Source organism: Lissotriton vulgaris, chromosome 4_1 (assembly GCF_964263255.1).
Source record: "Lissotriton vulgaris chromosome 4_1, aLisVul1.2, whole genome shotgun sequence".
In the NCBI taxonomy this organism is placed as follows: Eukaryota; Metazoa; Chordata; class Amphibia; order Caudata; family Salamandridae; genus Lissotriton; species Lissotriton vulgaris.
The window spans coordinates 1,077,508,645-1,077,527,980 of record NC_141691.1 but is presented as its reverse complement, the minus strand read 5'-3'; positions in this window follow the sequence as shown (position 1 = coordinate 1,077,527,980).

Below are 19,336 nucleotides of genomic sequence, written 5' to 3'. Positions count from 1 at the left end.
CTCCTTTCCTCCAGTAAGTCAAGGCATGCCACTTTTAGAGCTTTTTTTGCTATTTGTGAGCATGATGTGGGATTTAGGTAGAGATCTGATTTACCAATGGAGAACAAAAACTTTTTCACATAGGCTAACCATGGCTGCTTACTAGAAGTGGAATGATTTAAACAGTCTTGGATAACTTCCCTGTTGAACCCTGTGTCATCACATGTCCAGATCTTAAACCACAACATCACTGGCGCTATCTTTATCAGATCGGTGATGTGGACTCTATCCAGTTCATTGTGGCAAATGGTAGTAGACGTGGAGCGGGGGACTGATAATAAGTACCTCAAGAAAGCATTTTCTACTGTTTGAATTTGTGTACAATCTGCTAGTCCCCAAATGCCGGCCCCATATACAGCGGTGGACACACATTTAGCTGCGTATATCTTAAGTAATATGTCTACAGGTTTCCTACCCAGTCTTTTAGCAAATTGTTTAAGAGCACCTATCGTGAGAGAAAAGGCCAGGTTCCGGGAGGTTATTGCTGTTGACCATGTGCCCCTATTATTGAATATGATACCTAGGTAAGAAAAGGTTTTGGTCATAGCTATCTTAGTGTTGTTAACAAAGGTTTTACAATCTGGTATATTTTTCCTCAATGTGCATGACATTGTGAATGTTTTTCCCTTGTTTATTTTTAAGCCTCTCGTGGTCATGAAGGTTGAGAATCCTGTTAGCGCTTTCTGAAGACCCAGCTGCGTGCGAGCCATGATCACGGCATCGTCAGCATATAATAGTAGAGGTACTGAGGTGCCATTTATTTTGGGGTAGTCCACTTCAAGATCATTTAAAAAGTCTGCTATCTCGTTAATGTATAAATTAAAAAGGAATGGCGCAAGGATGCAGCCCTGTCGAACACCCTTTGCTATAGGGAATTATTTAGTTCGCTCACCATTTTTGCCGTATCTGACCGTGGCACCTGCGTCTCTATATAGTTCCTGTATAAAATATAGAATGTTTTTATCTATCCCCAATTTAACCAGGGTTTTCCATAGCACACTATGGTCTAAACAATCAAAAGCCAAGGTTAGGTCGACGAATGTTAGGAACAGATTCCCTTTTTTCCTTCCAATATATTTATTTGTTATTAAGGCCAGATTTAAACCCTGCTCTACAGTACCTACACCAGTTTTAAAACCATACTGTAATTTCGATAGGATCCCTTTACTCTTACACCAGGTTTGTAATTTAGTTAGCAATACTCTCCCTGCAACTTTCATCAGGGTATCTAGCAAAGAAATAGGGCGATAGCATTTTGGGTCCTGTCTATCCCCTTTTTTAAATATTGGAATTATTATGGCTTCGTGCCATGTGTCAGGAAAACCCATTTTGCTGTACGCGTTTATTACATTTGCTAATAGAGGAGCCCAAAGATCTACATTTGCTTTAAATAAATCAATGGGAACTCCATCTGGGCCGGGGGCCTTTAAGTTAGCGCTCTGGGAAATTGCTAGCTCGACCTCTGGGGGGGTAATGACTATATTTAAAGGGAAACTATCTTGCATCACTGCCTGTTCCCCCTGCCTATTGTTAAAATCATATTCTGGGGTCATAGTTATTAGGTCTTTTTTATATAGGGAAGTAAAGTAATCAACCCAGACGTCTTCCGTTATGGCTATCTCCATTGAATCAGCCTTGCTGTCCGTGGAGAAGAAGGGGGCATTGATTTCTTTCCAGAAAGAGATATTATCCCTTAAGGCGCTTGCCTTTACTAGGGCTTCCCAGGCCTGGTTTTTCAGTTCGTCCTGTCTATCGCGTAGGGTCTTTTTATATACTCGCCTGGCATCCTTAATCAAACTAGTATCTTTAGGGACTGTCTTTTAATGCCTGTAACAGGTCTTTATGGGCTTTGGAACAGGCGGAGTTAAACCAGCCGTGTACTCTCTTTACTGTCCCTATCTTTAGTTTTTTTGTTAACTTATCATTTATAGTGGCAGTTATCGTTCCATAAGCCTCTATAATTGACTGAGGGTTAATATTAAATTCTAGGCAGGTCGTGAATTGTTTTAATTCTTTCTGGACTAAATCCTTCAAGAAATTTGTAGAATCGATTTTTGCCCATTTTATGGCATATCCATTCTTTCTTGCCAGTGACACTGAGTGACCGTGAAGAATACTAGGTATGCTTGACACAGGGCTCTCGGTCTTCCCGACAGAAATGGTGGTGCTAATCGGAAAGTGGTCGCTTAATGCCAGGTCTTCCGTGTTAAACTCCTCCAAATAGCCCTGATTCCTATTGGACACTAGGATGTAATCAATTACAGTGCCTGACCCTCGCCCAAAAAAGGTTGTCTGAAAAGCTACAGAAGGGTCACATAATTCGTTAGCAAACCCCAAGTCCCAATCGTGCATTAATTGATTTAGCATGTTACCCATGATGGAGTGCTCAAAGTGTGGGGTGGGTCCCCTCTTAAGTTATAAATGCCACAGTTTTTTGTGGCACTGTAAGGACATAGATGACAATTATAATCACCTACTAATAGAGTACAATCTGCGTCCTGCCCACCCCTCGTAAGCATTGTAGTGAGCTCAGCTATTAAAGCTTTAGGATCTACTTTTGGCACGTTGATGTATATGTTTATCACGAAAAGGGACCACCCCTTTGCTTTGACCATAAGTCCTTGCATTGATCTAGCCACCCCTACTTTGGGTCCACTTGCCATATATGTGGACAGTTTTGTGTTACACAGATTGGAGGCGAAGATACACAAACCCCCCGACCCTCTACCTCGATTGCCCTGTATCGACGGGATATAGAAGGTGCTAAAGCCCTCAATGTGGGTCTCCTCCTGGTCCCAGCATTCCTGTAAGCATATTATGTCCTGTTTTTCCATAAAGGATAGGAATGACTGGGCCTTTGATTTGTTGTTCAGCCCTGCGATATTCCAGGAAGTTATTTTTAGGTTGGATTTATGTTGACTGGCTTCTGATGCCAGTGTCTGAGGAGCTAACCTCTCAGCACCCTCTATGTTATGTTCTACCTGCCTATGGGTTTGTGTGGTGTCCCGCGGGATTATAGGTATAGCCCCAACATTAAATTTCTCTTGGGCTGCGCAACCTTCCCATTTTGGGGCCTTAATTAGTTGGTCTGGTGGTTGCTGAAGTGTTAGCGATGTTTCCCCTATTGGGGAATCGGATGTGTTCCCTAATGGTAGGATGTTAGCGATGGTAATCTGGTGTTCATTTCTACATGTCTCATCTGGGATGCCTAAATTATTTCCTTTCTGTTTTGTTACCATTATTGGTCAATCGACCATGTCCAAACAGTCGTACCTATTCCTTGTGGGGGCCCCCCTCCAATAGTCAGGATTTAGGTTTTCTCTTCTCGGTGGCCAGGGACGATTATCCCACCCTCTATTCCAGTGGTTGTTATTATTCCTATTTCTATTTCTGTTATAGTGCCCCACCTGAGTCCAAGGCCAGTCCTGGACTTCCTCCCAACTATTAGGGTCGCCATAATTAAAAGTATTTAGAGGTGTGTAGAAGAAGGAGAGACGCTGTACGTCGACCCCCCCCCTTTTCTCTAGAGCTGGCCATGAGGAAATATAATCAGCTGTAGCGGGGTACTCACAATTAAGTACAATGCAATCGCCCTGTAAGCTTTTTTTGGTATCGCCAATCCAAAACACTCTTCTCATTGAAATAATTCTGCTATGATTAGATGGATGGAGAGGTCTGTTTTGGCTCAACCACTGCAGTACCTTGTTGCGCAAAGACCAAGGGGGTTCGTCTATACCATCTGCCAGCTCGGTGACCCCAGTAAGTATGACAGTGTATGGGGTCGCCTCGGGCGGCAGATGTATCGGACGCCTGTACCTTGGGCCTTTCCTCTCATTGGCTTGTGGCTGGGGTGGTTGGGCTTTTTGTGATGTCTGTGGGGTATCCTTCTGCTTCGCTGCTTGGCTATTTGACTCCACGGGAGCCGGGGTTTTTTGAGGGTTATCAGTGGGGCCTTTTCGTTTTCCAATCCCTTCTGTTGGGGCAGGTTTTGAGGTAATTTGTTTGTTTTGCCTGTCGTTTTTTAGAGCTTCAGTGTTTGCAACTCTTTCGAGCGGCAGGGGCTTGGGCCGGGTAACTGGTAAAGACGGGGGTTGAGCCGGGTTATTTGTGTCTTTCGCGATCCCCAGGCCCTTGGCAGGTGTACCCAGTGATTTTTGCTTGAAAGCAGGGGTATTTAATTTAGCTAATTGCTTCTCAATAATCATGATGCTCTTTTCCAGTGGTTGCAGATGGTGTTTTAGCAACAGCCCCATGCTTTTTGTGATGAAATCATGTAATGTTACACATGCGATGCATGGTTTCTGTGTGCCACCCCCGGGGGCTTGGTTCTCTGTCAGCTCTCGGAGACCAGCGTCATGTGAGGTCAATATATAATCGGCACCACTATTAGTAGGGATCAGTTGATCTGACAGGATTGTATCAGTAGTTGGGTTAAGGGAGGTCGTGGTGTTATGCAGAGCTGATGTGGTCTCGTGTGGGGTCATCTCTGTATTTTTGCCTCTTAGCTATGGCACCCTCCCGCTTGCCCGTGGAATTAGGGTCTACGATATCCACCTGATTATGGGAAAATTGTAGATCTGGTGTTTTTTCCAAGTCCTCACTGGAGTTAGACCCCAGTGAGAGTTGGATGGCAGATAGATCGACAATATTTGGAACCGTGTGTATTAATGCATTTGTGTTATCAGCTTGCTTAAGCAATGGAATAATTGGTCCTTGTTGAGTAGGGGTTTGTGCAGAAGCCAGGGGCCCCATGGACGATCTTCTTGCAACCTCCAGTTCATGAGATACCCTGCGTTCTAAGATGAGTATGCTTTTGTCTATGACTTCGTGGGTCTTAGTAATGAATAAGTCTATAGGGCCAGTGATATCGGTTAGGCTAGAGGTCTTTTTACTTCTAGTGCGCTTATTCATAGTTGCTTCAAGTACGACAAAATTAATAATAAGTGCGGGTCAAATACAATGTCAACATCCAACAGGGGGTCACAGATAGAAGTAGCGGGCTGTAAATGTAAATGTAAATACCGTGGCCCAGTCCAGTCCTGCTCAGTCTGGAACGGGCTGAAACGGGCCCGCCCTTGGCCCGGGCTTCGCCTGGCGTCCCGCTCGCGTCCTGCGAGGCGGGGCAGACGCTGGATTTAAGCGCCTCCTGGCGCGGCTTGGTACGTTGCAGCCCGCTTGGGCTGATGGGGCTTGTAGTCTCCTGCCCCGCACTCCACTCGGCGGCTCAGCTTGACCAGCGAGCGGCGGGCAGGGTATGCAAAGGCTGGTAAGTCTCTACCCCAAAAGGCGTCTGTGGTGCAGCAAGGCTCTCTTTTCCCGTGGCAATTCCGCGCTTGTCAGGGCGGACGCTGGATTTAAGCGCCTCCTGGCGCGGCTTGGTACGTTGCAGCCCGCTTGGGCTGATGGGGCTTGTAGTCTCCTGCCCCGCGCTCCACCCGGCGGCTCAGCTTGACCAGCGAGCGGCGGGAGGCGGGCAGGGTATGCAAAGGCTGGTAAGTCTCTACCCCAAAAGGCGTCTGTGGTGCAGCAAGGCTCTCTTTTCCCGTGGCAATTCCTCGCTTGTCAGGGCGGACACTGGATTTAAGCGCCTCCTGGCGCGGCTTGGTACGTTGCAGCCCGCTTGGGCTGATGGGGCTTGTAGTCTCCTGCCCCGCGCTCCACTCGGCGGCTCGGCTTGACCAGCGAGCGGCGGGAGGCGGGCAGGGTATGCAAAGGCTGGTAAGTCTCTACCCCAAAAGGCGTCTGTGGTGCAGCAAGGCTCTCTTTTCCCGTGGCAATCAATTTGGCCACTTGGGCAGAGCAAACATTTTGCATCTCCCTTCTCTTCACTTCTTTCTCAACAATTGTATGTTTTTTTAACGTTGATATGCAAATATGGGATATTTCTCAAATGCATTGTGGAAGTCATTCTCTAATTGTAGAAGTAGCCAGTGTTTACGTATCGTCTCTTTGATTTTAGGACTTTGCGTAGAATACTTAGAGACAAAAACTAGTCTCGATTCTTGATCTGTGGGATTACCCTTTGGTTTCAATAATTCCTTGCTTTCTTTCTTTGCCACTCTATCTTCTGCTGTTTGTGTAATGTATCTGGGGTAACTGCGTTGGTGAAATTTCTCAATGATTTTAGCACTGTTTTCTTTAAAAACATCCTCAGTAGATGCGATTCATTTGGTTCGTAATAATTGAGAATATGGTAGATGTTGTTTTAAACTGGGCTGGTGAAAACTTTTGAAATGAAGGTAATTCTTTCGGTCCGTGGCTTTGGTGAAAATTGATGTGACCAAGTGGTTATCAGTAAACCTGATGTGAACGTCCAAAAATGATATTTCCGATCTGCTCATGGTGTGGGTGAATTGTATCCTGTTATCCACTTGATTCAGATTGTCGATAGCAGTAAGCAGTTTTGTTTCACTTCCCTTCCACATTAGGAAGATATCATCGATATACCGATGATATGCGCACATGTGTCGTTGCCAATTGGGGCTTGAAAGAATGTGTTGGATTTCATATTGATACATAAACAAGTTTGCCTATGCCGGTGCGGCACAGTTGCCCATGGCTACTCCAGAAAGTTGAATATAATACTCATTCTTGGGTGTTTTGAAATAACTGTGATGGAGTGTGAATTGCACACGTTCCATTAGAAAAATCTGTAGGTCGTGTGGTTTGTCAGTTTGTACTAGGGCGGATTCCATCGCTTCAAGTCCCAGGTTGTGGGGAATTGAGGTATATAGAGAGTTCACATCTATCATGGAAAGAATGACTAGTTGTTCTTTGGGTATATCAATGTTGTGGAGTTTGGTTAAAAAATCTGTTGTGTCTTGTATGTAAGTAGACATAAGTTTTACACTTGACTGTAGATGTTTGTCGATGTATTATCCGGTTGGTTCATGGATGGAATTGCACATGCTGACTATTGGTCGGAATGGGGGTTTACTGGGATGTTTGTGTATTTTAGGAACCAAATATATGTATGGTACTTGTGGATGATCTTTGAGTAGAAACCTTTTGTCTTTCTCTGTAATAGTCTTGAGAGTCAAAGCTTTATCAATGATGGTAACTAGAACAGATTTGAAAACTTCTGTACGATCTGTACTGATGGCCATATATAGTTCTGGATTATTCAAATGTGTGTCCAAGTTGTTAGTGTAGTAATCAGCATCTAGAATTACCAGAGCACCTGTAGGAAGGTGGATATCTGACTATGGTTACCCCCAAACTTTTTGCCTGGTGTTTAGCTGGTTTTTGACTTAGTTGGCCTGGGATCCTGCTATTCAGGGCCCAAGGCTAATTGTTCTCTCCTTGAAATGGACTCCATGTACCTTAGGTACATACACAATTGGAACTGCTTCACCTTATAGGCGCCTGTAACAGTGTACCCCAAGTGTATCCAAGGCCTACCAGGGGCTGCAGCATGTATTTTGCCACCCCTGGCCTGGCCTCCATATTTGACACAACTGGCTGATTAATCAGCTGGGGTAAGTTGGTGTAATCACCTCTTACGTAGGTATAGTATATCTATATCTAACATATCTGGACACATGTTAACCTATAAGCCACTCCTATGGAAGGCCTCGACAATCCTGGAGGCAGAGTGTGAGAAGTTGGCCTGATATATGATGTCTCCAATCCTGGGGGCACCTTGTATCAGTCCAAACAATCCCTTATGGTGTCTGGTTGTAAGTCAACCTTATAGACAAGCTATCCTAAGGGTAGCATGGACTAAGCAGCCTTAAAGGCTTAACTCAAGAGGTCGTGTTAAGCAAGCTGTTTTACCAATCACAATCCTGTAATATCAAATGAAAGGACACCACACAAGTTATATATTATAAAAATATATGTATTTATTACTAGAATAATCCTCTGTACTCTTTATGAGTGCAGAGGCTCAAGCGTTTAAACAAAAGCACAGTTAAACATATAAAAGTTGCACAATTATGGATAAGGCCGGGGGGCCACGCAAACCATATATTAAAAAAGTGGTATAAGTATCACTAATCGAACAGTGGTCAGGCCTAGGGCCTGGGGAATCGCTGGGACCAATCGGGACTAGCAATGCTGAAGTCGGGAAAAGCCCGCGGGATTCGGGTGCAGCGCTGAAAGCACACACATGCACCAATGCAAAGTCAATGGTGCGTAAAAGTTATCGAGTTACTGTTTTAAGAGTCTTCCGACTGACCTAGAAGGACAAAACTTTAGACCTAGACACTAGAGGTGTATACCAATACAGGAGCACCGGGGTTCAAGAGTTACTTCACCCACAGGAAGCTGGTGCACAGGTGCAAAGTCGTGTCGGCTTTCGTCGTGTGGATCTATGGAGCCTGGAGAAGAAGATGCTGCAGGCGGTCAGAAGAGAAGTGTCTGGTGCGATCCAAGGGTGGATCGAAGATGAAGAGTACCTGAAAAAAGAGGGGACTGAGTCTGGGTCACCCAGCAGTGACCAGGGTGGAACCAGGAAGGAACCAGGCAATGTCGGGCGCAATCAGGTGGTTGTCGAGAAGCTTGTGTCCGCTGCCACGTAGACTCTGGGGCACCGAGGATGTCCAGGAGTGGACCACGAGCTGTCCCACGAAGGCTCTCGCTGTCGGCGGTGTCGGCTTCCGGATTGGAGCAAACAAACCTTGGCAAGCGCAACCCACGCAGGATTCGAAGATCGCTTCTTACTCGGACCAGGAAGGTCACGAGCTGAGCCTGTCTGCCGCTGTCGGGAACAACTCCCTTAGCTGTTCCGGGATATTGCCATACCATATACTCTTAAGTGCATTATAATCCATCGCGGTTATGTGCTAACTTTGGTTTGGCTTGATCAAAACATGTTGTGTAAGGTGTCATACGATTTGGAATACTATCCCCTCGCCAGTCATGGCGACGGGGACAGCATTCCACCCTTCTAGAGGGACACAACATGTACATAACCTGAACCCCGGTTAAAGTTAAACTCGAGCCTCAGCATCACAAAATGGATGCTGCCACCACAGACACAAGTCTGACCTCCTGCTGCTGGGAGTCCTTCCAGCGAGGGAGGCTTGGACAAAGGGTTTCCCGCCTTGGGAGGTGCGAGCACCACCCCAGACAGGATTTGGTGTATTGGGTAGGACAGGGCTGAATAGAATGAGACATGCCTGGGACACACAGGGTGTCCCTGTGCATAAGCCAGTCCAAACCGGTGCTGGGGCTTTCCAGCCCCAGTCCTGGCGCGGAGCTGGACAAAGGAAAGGGGGTGTAACCACCCCCCTTCCTGGTCCCACCCAGAGGAGGGACCTAGCAGGTGATCCGGCCCCTAGATTTGGAATAAGATAGGAGCTGTGTCCCAAGACTTCAGATCATCCTGAACTCGACTTGAAACTAAGAAGAAAACTGGACTTCGACATTCTGCTGCACAGAAGACTGAAGAGCATCTCCCTTGTGGCCAAGGAGTGACCACCCTGTGAATACAGGCACCATCCGGCAACTCGACATCTGCTTTGCCGCCGCCTCCCGCCGGAGCCAGAGCCCAGAGCCCAACAAGACCCAGATTCCCAGACATCTCAGAGCCCGATCCACGGCCCCTGAAAAGAAGAGACCCGTGGAGGCACCGAGAGACGTGGAACCGGCCATCTTGGAAGATTCATGAGAAGCTGACTGCGCAGCACCCGAGGCACCCTCGATGCTGTGCTTTGGGGTTTGAGAAGCCCCACCATCGAGCAGCATCTGCACCGAAGATCAGCCCCCCAGCATCTCCACGATCTGCGTGGGGCCTTTTGCATTTTGCCACTCGACGCGTCATCCCGGTTACTGGCCCGTTGGCTAGTGGCCATCTTGGCGACAAAATCCGAAATCAACACAGCTGGTCTGATTGCTCCAGACTGGCCCTCGCTCCTGTAAAAAGGAGCAGCCCCTCTGACCTTGCTGGTCCGAGTGAGAAGCTTGCATCGTTTCCTGCGTGGCTTGCATTAGCCAAGGCCTGTTTGCTCCGATCAAGAAGCCGACACCGCCATCAGCTAGAGCCTTCGTGGGACAGCTCGTGATCGACGCCTGGATGTCCTCGACCTCTTTGTGTCCACGTGGCTGCAGAGACAATCTTCACTTCTTCTCCTGTTTGCACCTGACATCGCCTGGTTCCCTCCTGGTTCCACGGTAGTCACTGGCTAGTGGCTTTGAACATTGTCCCCTCTGCTTTCAGGTCTTCACCTCTTCAGATCCACCCTTGGATCCACCGGAACTCTCCTCGAAGACCCGCCTGCAGCATCTTCATCTACAGGCTCCATAGACCAGCGCGACGAAACCCGACACACTTTGAGATATATGCACCCGCTTCCTGTGGGTGAGGTAACCCTGGCATTCCGGTGCTCCTGTGTAGCAATACCACCTCTAGTGTCTATGTTCCAAGGTGCTAGGTCAACCGGAAGGTTCCCTTTTCAGTAACTTTGTACTTTTTACGCACCATTGACATTGCATTGGTGTATGCGTGTGCTTTAAGCGCTGCACCCGAGTCCCGCGGGCCTTTCCCGACTTAGTCACTGCTAGTCCCGAACAGCTCCAGCGATTCCCAAGGCCCTAGGCCAATTTCCTTTTCGATTAGTGAAACTTATACCACTATTTTAGTATATGGTTTAGGTGGCCCCTAGGGCTCATCCATATTGTGCAACATTTGTATATTTAAACAGTGTTTTGTTTTAACGCATTTGCTTCTGTGCTCATAAAGAGTATAGGGGATATTTGTAGTAAATAAATATATATATATTTCCAATATATATCTGTGTGGTGTCCTTTCATTTGGTATTCAAGGGGATTGTATATGGTAAAACAGCTTGCTTCACATGCCTTTACAGAGTTTAGCCTAAGACTGCTTTGTCTAATTTGTAGATCAATCAAATTTATCGAACATTTTGAGAAAAAACAAAGATTATAGGCAAAATCTTGAACATGGAAATTGTTATTCTTTACTCTAGAAAGACACTTGTTTTTATTACCAATTCTAAATTTTATTATTCTCACATCAGTGTGTTTTTAGTATATTATCATATCTGTATTTTTGTAATGGTTTTAATTAACTATACAATAAAGTTTCTTCTTTCTTTGTCTATGCTACCTCTAGGATAGCTGGTCTATAAGGTTGACTTACAACCAATCATCATAAGGGTTGCTTGGCATGGTACAAGGTGATCACTAGAACTAGTGAGCATCATATACCAGGCCAACTTCTCACAGCGCCCCCTTTATCCGCTTTACAAATTTTGATGTTGTCATTTTTAGCCAATTGGTTCAGGGCTTGTCCTTCATTGGTGGTTAGGTTAGATTTGTGACTTCTGTTGATCTGAAATATAGAATGTAAATCCTTTTGAACGAAAGTCTCAAAAACATCCAAGATTTTATGACTAACAGGTGGAACAAAAGTACTTTTGGGTTGTAAGTCCATTAAAGTGTTGTGATCTTCTCTCATGGTTGGTTCACAAACGTTACTGAAGAAGTGCTTCAGTCTCAATGTTCTCATGAATTTATAAAAGCACACTGCAGTGTCCAGTTCGTTAGTCTGATATGTTGGTACGAAACTTATACCCTTTTGAAGGACTTTTTCCTGCGTGTTGGTTAAAGGAGTTTGTGATATGTTGATCACTAAACTCTGTGACTCCTGGTCGATTTGGCTGGTGGCAATTGTGTTGTTTTTGTACTGGGTCCTCCTGGATCTACGGTTGGCTCGGAGCCTACCTCTAAAAAAGGCGGTGTAACAGTGGGAGTGTCTGTTGATGTAGTAGATGTGCTAGGCTCACTAGTTGTCTGCGTAGAAGGTCGTCGACCTGTGGTGACAGTACCTAATGTTGTAAGTTGTTGTTGTGGTCTACCTCTTTGAAACTCTTTACGCGTAGAATCATCCGAGGATGAGGTATCTCTGTCAGTGGATCTATTGTTAAATGATCTTTGTTGTCTCCTGGCAGCGTAAATTTCTGCCCAGTTGTATACCTCGCCTAATTTATATTCGACTGTGTCACGTTTAAATTTCCTTAATTTTCTTTCATTAATTTTTCAAATCTGTTCTAGTTACCATCATTGATAAAGCTTTGACTCTCGAACTGTTACAGAGAAAGACAAAAGGTTTCTACTCAAAGATCATCCACAAGTACCACACATATATTTGGTTCCTAAAATACACAAACATCCCAGTAAACCCCCATTCCGACCAATAGTTAGCATGTGCAATTCCATCCATGAACCAACCGGATAATACATCGACAAACATCTACAGTCAAGTGTAAAACTTATGTCTTCTTACATACAAGACACAACAGATTTTTTAACCAAACTTCACAACATTGATATACCCAAAGAACAACCGGTCATTCTTTGCACGATCGATGTGAACTCTCTATATACCTCTATTCCCACAACCTGGGACTTGAAGCGCTGGAATCCGCCCTAGTACAGACTGACAAACCACACGACCTACAGATTTTTCTAATGGAACTTATGCAATTCACACTCCATCACAGTTATTTCAAAACACCCAAGAATGAGTATTATATTCAACCTTCTGGTGTAGCCATGGGCAACTGTGCCGCACCGGCATATGCGAACTTGTTTATGTACCAATATGAAATCCAACACATTCTTTCAAACCCCAATTGGAAACGGCACATGTGCGCATATCATCGGAATATCGACGATATCTTCCTAATGTGGAAGGGAAGTGAAACACAACTGCTTACTGCTATCGACAATCTGAATCAAGTGGATAACAGAATACAATTCACCCACACCATGAGCAGATCGGAAATATCATTTTTGGACGTTCACATCAGGTTTACTGATAACCACTTGGTCACATCAATTTTCACCAAAGCCACGGACCGAAATAATTACCTTCATTTCAAAAGTTTTCACCAGCCCAGTTTAAAAAAAATCTACCATATTCTCAATTATTACGAGCCAAACGAATCGCATCTACTGAGAATCTTTTTAAAGAAATCAGTGCTAAAATCATTGACAAATTTCACCAACGCAGTTACCCCAGATACATTACACAAACAGCAGAAGATAGAGTGGCAAAGAAAGAACGCAAGGAATTACTGAAACCAAAGGGTAAACCCACAGATCAAGAATAAAGACTAGTTTTTGTCTCTAAGTATTCTACACAAAGTCCTAAAATCAAAGAGACGATACGTAAACACTGGCCACTTCTACAATTAGAGAATGACTTCCACAATGCATTTGAGAAATATCCCATATTTGCATATCAACGTTCAAAAAACATACAACAATTGTTGAGAAAACCACAAACCACATCTACCATCTCTTACAAAGGAACGTTACCATGCCACAATTGTCGCTACTGCAATAGTATAATTAAAGGAAATAACATACCACACCCTACACAAGGAACACCCATAAAACTTCAGGTAAATGCCACATGTGATACGACCAATGTCGTTTACCTCCTCAAATGCCCTTGTGGCCTCCCATATGTAGGGAAAATAGAACGGAAGGTCAAAACAAGACTAACGGAGCATCGTAGTAATATCCGGACAACATTTTTTAAATCTTGTGTAGCTGCACACTACGTTCAAAATGCACACTATCCCAGTCAAATTAGTTTCATGGTTTTGAAAGTCATCGAAAAATTGCCACACAGAGATAACAACAAAGTTCTTCTTCAGCGCAAGCTGTATTGGATGCACAGACTAAAAGCTCTTCAGCCTAAAGGGCTTAATGAAATACTGGAATACAGTTGTCATCTATAATACTGACTGAGACTATTGAAAACGTTTGCCTATATCTATATGATAAACAAGACTTTCGCTTACTGTTCGATTGGATTTCTCTCTCTGCTGTACATTTATGTGTTTTCTTCTATTTATTTTATCCTGCACATCGTTATTAGCTTACACAACTTTGTTGACCATTTTATTTTCCATCTTTATCTGTCTTCTTCTATTCTTACCTCAATTGTCACTGTGGTCTATTGTATATATTCTGCACGTATATCTTTGTTGTTTCCCCTGATATTCAAATTTTTTATGCTCTAGACATATTCCCCTACTTAACTCAGTGTTCTTCAGCTTACGCTTTTTGCAGGTAGTTTCACATTGCTTGAGTCCTGTCTTTATTTCTATGCTTCTCGATCTTTTCTTGTGTGTTTTCGACCTTTATTTTTTACATCTGATTATTTTCACCGCTACCAGTATTTTCATTTGCACTTCTTTTCATGCACCCGCTGACCACCTTGCTTCAATCATTTTCATTTACTTTCACAACTCGTCTTGCCACATTGGCACAGTCTTTTTTTTTTTTTTTTACATTTTTTATTGCAGATACACAAGGAGCCAATAAATGGAGCAGTCTGAAGGTACAGTAATGCATCACAGTCAGGGTGGTTCACTTGTCTAAAGAGATACACCAACCCCAGTGTTGCCCACAACCCTGGGGTTGGGCGGCGAACAGAATTTGTACGGTATGGTTACCAGAGCTGAGCTAGCTGTAGGCTTTCCCAGGCAATTCCTGTGTCTGCTTTTTACTTTTTAGATAACACAATAACAAAACTCCCCTCCCCCCCCCAAACCTCCCCCGAAATGGACAATAGAAGACATACAAGCCAGGAGCCATCACAGTGTTCAGGTATTTAAAACTAGAGATACATCGGTCACGCACCCTCATCCCTCCCCCCTTCCTCCCCTTCCCTCTCGTGTATCCGAACGGTCGCGTTCCTCCGAGCAGATGGAATACGGCTCTTTACAGGATCAGCATTGTCAGTCGTGATCTTACAGGCAGTTGTATTGTGTCCCACAGTTACTTCCCATTTCCTCGCCATTTGAAGCCTCCTATGACCCCCCATCCAGCCCATGGTAGTGTCTCCATTTTGACCAGACCCTACGGAATTTTTTTGGACAGCCCCTTGCCTTGTAGGTGACCCTCTCTGCCGCCATATATAGGTCTAACCCTCGTCTCCATTCCTCCAGATCCGAAGGGTCCGGGGAGCCCCAGCGTTTTGCGATGTCTCGTTTGGCGACCACCAATGCAAGGACTAGGAAAGTGAGTAATGGGCGAGTCAGGTCCACCTCATTTGTCATTCCAAGTAACGCCAACTTGGGGTCCCGTGGGAGTGAAGCTTCAAGGACATCCTCCAGTTCCCCAAATATCTGGGTTCAGTATGTCTGAATTACACTACAGGACCACACTGTGTGAAAAAAATCCCCCTCCTCTTGGAGGCACCGAAGGCAGCGTGGCTCGTCTATCCTTCCCATCTTACATAGACGCACTCTGTCAAAGTATGTCCTATGGAGAAAGTTGAATTGAATGAGTCGTAATCTAGATTTGATTGCTACCTCCCGGGGATGCATCAGAACTATCTCCCAGTCTAAGTCCTCCATCTCCCCCACCTCTGCCTCCCAAGTGTGCCTAAGTTTGTTCAAGTCGCCCAGCATATGGTTAATCAATGTTTTGTATGTCATGGACACCGCCTTTCCCACCACCTGTTCTTGCAGGAGTCTCCCTTCCAATGGCGCGTATTCAGGAAGATCCGTGAGCGTAATATGTTGGGCTATCCAGGCGTGTCTCAATTGAGCATATTTAAGATACTGTGTGTTGTGCAGTCCGAACTCCGACAGGAGGACTTGGAACGATTTCAGCTCCCCCCTGGCTATCACATCGCCCATGGTGGAGATGCCGATATCATCCCACCTTTTGAATCCTTTGAGCTTATGCAGATCGGTTAACCATTGGCAGTGCATAGTGGTGTCTGTCGTGTGGGCTTCCTCTCCCACCCCATGCGACGCGTAGATCTAGTCCATGCCCTAAGCGTTATAGACGTGGCTGGAAGGAGGGAGGCCCTTCCGCCACTCCCGTACAAATATTTTAGTATGTTATTGGGCGCCAGTTTAGTCCTCTCTAGTGCATACGTTGGGTGGTCCGCTGGTGTATGGAGCCAGTCATTGATTGGGGTCAGATGCTCCGCCCAGTAGTAGGCCTCCAAGTTCGGAAGTGAGATCCCTCCGCTATATTGATGTCTCTGAAGTGTAGACAGGGCCACCCTGGCCTGTTTACCTAGCCGAAGGAAGGATCTCAGATCTGCATGAATCCTGGTGAAGACTGCCACAGGTAGTGGGTAGTACTCATTTTGTAGGGCATATAAAAATTTCGGTAGGATGATCATTTTATACATAGCTGCCCTGCCCAAAAGTGTCAGTGGGAGCTGCCTCCAGCGGTCCATATCTGCCACTGCATTAGATCTGATCCGTACCAGATTTCTCTGGAGCGAGAGGGACTTATCCGCTGTTATATACACGCCCAGGTATTGGAAGCCCTCCGTTGTTGTCATCGGGTCCTCCAGTAGTCTCCCCCATTGATTGCGCCCCCCTGGGTCATAAAGTATAGATTTATGCCAGTTAATTTTGTGGCCTGCCATCCGTCCGTAGCATTCTAGCTCTCGAAATAACTCCGGTATCGTGTTCTCCGGTTTAGTGATGTAGAGCAAAACATCGTCTGCATATAGCGAGACATTTTCAGGGTTTAGTGCCGTGTCTCCACTAGTGAAGCCATGGATGTCCTCATTATGTCGAATTATGGCCGCGAGCACCTCAATGGCCAGCGTGAAGAGGAGAGGGGACAGGGGGCAGCCCTGCCTAGTCCCCCTCTGGATTTGGAACTCCAGAGAGAGCCTCCCGTTGACCCTCACCCTGGCCACTGGGCTAGTATAGAGCAACCGGGCCCAAGCAATAAACTTTGGCCCAAATCCAAACCTCTGGAGCACTGCAAACAGGAAGGGCCAATGGATTGCGTCAAAAGCCTTTTCGGCATCTAGGGAGAGGAACCAATGGGGGTCACCTCTTCCCCTCACCTCCTGGAGCCAATTATGGGCTCTCCTCAGATTCAATTTCGTTGCCTTATCAGGTAAGAAGCCCGACTGGTCTAGGTGTACGAGGTCTGTGATGACCGTCCTCAGACGGGTAGCCAAGATGGTTGCCAGCAGTTTCACGTCTGTGTTGAGCAGAGAGATCGGCCTGTAGGAGGCGCAGTTATCTCGCGGTTTGCCCTCTTTATAGATCGGTATAATAGTGGCCATTGCAAGGTCTGGAGGGAGCACTCCATCTTCATAGGCACCCGTGAAGAGGCCCCGAAGATGCCGGGTCAAAAGGTCCGCCGTGCTTTTAAACAACTCTGCTGGGAAGCCATTCGGGCCAGGGGTTTTGCCAGGCCGGAGTTTGGCAATAGCATTGGTGATATCCTCAGACGTTATGTCCGCTTCCAATGCCTCCATGGCCCCAGGGGGGAGGGTCGGCAGAGACGTCTCCTCCAAGTATTGGAGGGCCACCTCAGGGGTAGCTAGGTCTCGAGCGGCGTAGAAGGCCTCATAATGGGTCGCGAAAGCCTCTGCTATCTCTGTCGGAGTTGACCACCTTTCCGTCAGCAGTAGCGATAGTGTCTATCCATCTTACCGCCCACTCTTTTTTGCTGAGCCATGTTAGTAGCTTTCCCGACTTGTCCCCCACATCATATAGTCTATGGAGGGTGGCTAAGGCTTGGGTCCTGGCCTCATTGGTCACCAGTTCCCTATATTGTTTCTGGGCATCTAGTAACCGTCGCAAGGTAACGCTAGTCTTATGGGTTGTGTACTCCTCTTCCCGACTCAAAATAGCCTGTTCCAGGGCCGCTACCTCAGCTTGTTGCCTCTGCCTTTCCTCACCTAGTCTAGAACGAAGTCTGTCACGTAGGACCGGCTTCAAAGCCTCCCATAGAGTGACCTTCAAGTCCACCGAGTCTTCATTCTCGGCGATGTATAGTCTAATGTCTATTCTTACGCCTTTGAGGATTGCCGGGTTTTGAAGATCCCAGGCCGCGAGGCGCCAGGATTTCAAGTCCCTACTCCGGTCTTGGCCCACTTGCACGTATAATGGGGAGTGGTCAGATATTCCCCTGGCCCTGTATTCTGCAATATCTTCTACCCTCAGATAGTGTTGGGACATAAAAATATAATCCAGGCACGAGAGTGTCTTGTGGGCCCCAGAAAAATATGAATATGTGCAGTGTGTTGGGTGAAGCCATCGCCAGACGTCAGTTAACCCTACGGTAGTCATCTGGTTACACAGCGCAGTCATACGCCCTCCTTCACCTGTGCCCCCAGATCTGTCTAGGTTGATGTCCATGACGTCGTTAAAGTCTCCACCCACTACTTGTATCGTATCTGCCGTATCTAGGAGGATGTTAGCCAACGCTGTATTTGTGCGTGTCTGTAGTTTGGGTGGTGCATAGATTGATATCATGGTATATGTGCGTCTGTTCCAGGTGCCTTGCACACCCGCGTATGTACCTTGTGGATCGATCCACGTGTGAGTAATGTTGAAGGGTTGGGATTTTTTAACTCCCCTAGAGTCGGACGTGTATCCCGCATGTACTAGCACCCTGTATCGGCCTCTGGCTATGAAGGCACACTGGGTACCTTTGAGGTGTGTTTCCTGCAGGAATATGACATCTGAATCACTCCTTTTTATATAGGCATTCACTAGATCTCTCTTAACCTTGGAGCCCAGTCCATTAACATTCCACGTTATGATACTCAACCGTCTGCCTGCCCCTCTCGAAGTGTCTATGTTGTCTGCCATAGAGACACGTTATGACCATGTAGGACCCAATCCCTGTACGTGACTGTGATGTAGAGGCATGGCGTGCGTGGCTTTCCCTTAGCCCGTGTCTTCTGTGTTCCCTCACTGTCCCAACCCGAGTCCCTACCCCAACAAACTTTGAAACCCTTTTCCCCCACCCCCCTCCCCTTCCAGATGTGTCCCATAGCAGGACATGACTTTCCGTAGGAGTAGGCCTGTCGCCCGCCCACCACACCCACCCTAACACCCTACCAACGGGTGGAACAAAACAAAAGGGGGGTCCACTTGCGTGCTTCCCTGCGTTGTGCTGCTACTCCAGTTCTTCCATCTCACCAACATATCGAGAGTCCATCCATCACACCGTGCATCAGGATGGGTAGTGCGCATCGTGTCTTGAGTCAATTGCCCTTTAGGAGTTGGAGTCTTGAATCTCCGATTCAGGCGCACTATGCTGTCCAGACAGGTCGTGTTCCAGCACCCGTATCTCCTGCACCAATGGGTGGTCAGATTGTCCCTCGTCCTCTTCCTCCTCCCCACCTGACGTGCGACTGTCCAGGACCTCTTCCTCCTCTCCCTCCGAGCGTGCCGTGGCGTGCAGTACGGTAAATCTCGATCCTGATGTGGCTGCACCATTTGGAGATGCGGAACGTCCTCTTCGCAGAGACGCCGCACCTCGACCTCTGTATGGCGTCGCTGGGTTTTGCCTCCTGGATCTCCTGGATTTTAGT